General features: G+C 31.0%; 1 pseudogene; it reads left to right on the forward strand.

The window, feature by feature from the left end:
- The first annotated feature begins 203 nt into the window (after positions 1-203).
- Positions 204-320, forward strand: LOC145296370 (5S ribosomal RNA; annotated as a pseudogene).
- The last annotated feature ends 2,563 nt before the right edge of the window (positions 321-2,883 follow it).

Here is a 2,883-nt window from a genome sequence, read left to right on the forward strand (position 1 = left end):
AATAAAATATATGTACAAATATGATGAGGAGCTAAGGGGAGAGTTAAAATATATCCCTGAATAAATCTAACGACTTAATAAATCCACATATATATTGTTATTAGACACTATTATATAAGCACTGTAAGGATTCCCTCCTATAAACAAAGCATCACCGGAAATACCACACACACACACACACACACACACACACACACACACACATATATGGCATAATCACATTGACACACCGGTTCTCATCAGATCACCGAAGTTAAGCAACGTTGAGCTTGGCTAGTACCAGATGGGTGACCATTTGGGAATTCTAGGCGCTGTATGTGCTTTCCGCTTATCTCAGTATTGTTTCCAGTCGTCCTGAACCTCCACTTGCCACTGGTATTCAACAATGTTGACTCAGGAGAGGTGTGGTTGGAGATTGCGCAATTCTTGCCACAAAAATTTCATTTCTTACTGTGGGTATTCATAGTCTGTCAAACTGAAGGAAGCATTGATATATATATATATATATATATATATATATATATATATATATATATATATATATATATATATATATTCACACGCACATACACACACATAAAGGTATTATATATATATATATATATATATATATATATATATATATATATATATATATATATATATATACAGTATAACTCCTATAATTTGAACATCCGCTTCGTTCAAATTAGAGGATGCTGTTTAAGTTTTGTGATAAAAAATGTACTGCAGTTAACTTTAATTTTCTAAGAATTAAGAAATAGTAAATGAAATTCATTGCTATATGATACTTCAAGTATATATTAAGTTGAGTTTACGATATATTGCAAGTAAGACTTGTTAAATATTATTACCAGGAACAAAAATATTGAAAATTAATTAAATCTACTCTTACTTGTTATATATTTATTACCTAAGTTATCATCTACAGAAATCATACATTTATGTAAAATATAGTTTTTTTATTTATTCATGTAATAAGTCTCATTGCAGTTTCTATTTTCATCGATTGAGCTCTCGGGCGCTGCCATTGTATTCAGTAAGCGATCACAAAAATCTACAATTTCTTGGTTCTGTAGCTTCTTTATGATTATATCTCTTCGGAGTGACATTGCTTGCAAAACATAGTTGTCACTAAAGTAAGGACTTTTTTCTAGAAATAATATAACCATCTCCATAGACTTTTCTGCATCATCCCATGATATTGCTTCATCAGAGTGTTCTTGGTTATTTACATTAGGGTCAAGAGAATGGGAGCTGTCGCTATTTTCATCACCATTACTGCCTTCAGGATATTGATTAGTAGTTTCCTTATCCTGTTGCACCCACATTTCAACATCATTTGCATTAAGTGATTTAAGAACAGCGTGGTTGGTCAGTAACCGTTTGGTTTCAAGAATTTTTTCTAGACCAGATTTATTCTCTGATTTTAGAGTTGCAAGCCATTGTGATAGGTTGTTTTACACTATTTTAAATATAGCAACCCGAAAAAAATTTACAGTTAGTGTAAATTAATTATCAATAGCTAATCTACATTAATTACATAGTAACAATATTAACATTCCTGCGCAATATCTGACTCAACCATGTAAACAGTTTTACTGCAACTCCATATCAAATATGCTAATACAATTTCAATGACAAGACAGTTTAAGTTTAGAGAAAGTCCAGGTTTAGAAGAAGTCCAAATGAGAGGAAGTCCAACTTTAGAGGAAGTTCAAATTAAAGGATTTTTACTGTGTGTATATATATATATATATATATATATATATATATATATATATATATATATATATATATATATGAGGTGGTTTGATATTTGTCAAGTTTGAAAAAAACTTTCTTATCTCCTCCTCAATAAAGTTTATTTTCCAACTTTAATACATGAATGACTGCATATTTAAAAGCAGGAACTGTTTTTTATTGTTTTTGCTTAATTTTTACATAAATATTTAAAATGTTCACGCTAGTAAAATTTCCATCAAATCGATTTGTTAACTTTCCACTTTTGTTGCTTTAGGTGAATTTTGGGCATTTGCCTACAAGCTAATGCAACTGACTGACCTATTAAATAAGTTTACTATCCAGCTTGATAACCATTCACTGCAGGCATTTCTCACGCAAAGGTGATCATTATTGCCACGAAAGGGTACCATCATTATTGCTCCAGAGAAGGAATAAAGTTATATCTCTATTTATTTTTATTTTATTGTTATTTAAGCAGAAATATACATTCACAACAAGATTTTTTAAAACAAAAACAATGAAATAAAGTTCATCCTTTACCTCATGTATGAAACCCGAATATTTTTTTTTTATTTGGGGAACTGGGAGGTTGATAGGCACTTAATTTTGTCCAAAAATGTTGGGCTTACCTTACGCTAGACATTCTCACCAAAATACTACATACACTCTGTGGCTTGATTTTAATTAGATAATCTTCAATTTATTTTTAAAAAGATGTTATTTACAAGAAAATCAACATGTGGAGTTGGATAACACTTCAGATATTCAAAAAAGAAAGAAAAAATGTAGTTTTGTAGGGTTTCTTTCTCCTGTTTTCCAAGTGCTATGAAAACAAGCAAGATGAGAGTTGCAGTGGTGGGATGTCAAAAATAAAACAGACCCAGGTGTAAAATTTCAGATACATTCGATTTTTTTTTTTAAATTTTAACGATACGTGTTACTAGCAGTGAGACCCGATGTTGTTGAGATTAAGTGTGGATCAACACATGATCTATACTTCCTATACTATTATTGTCATCCAAATCGATGAAATCGCTCATTTTTCAATCAAATCGATTGACTGCCTGCTCTAGTTAAGGACCCACCATGGTGGACTGAGAGGAAGATTCACATGCCTCCCCACAGTAATTAGTCCAC

This window comes from Euprymna scolopes, chromosome 16, assembly GCF_053919585.1.
Source record: "Euprymna scolopes isolate OS-2025 chromosome 16, ASM5391958v1, whole genome shotgun sequence".
NCBI classification, from domain to species: Eukaryota; Metazoa; Mollusca; class Cephalopoda; order Sepiida; family Sepiolidae; genus Euprymna; species Euprymna scolopes.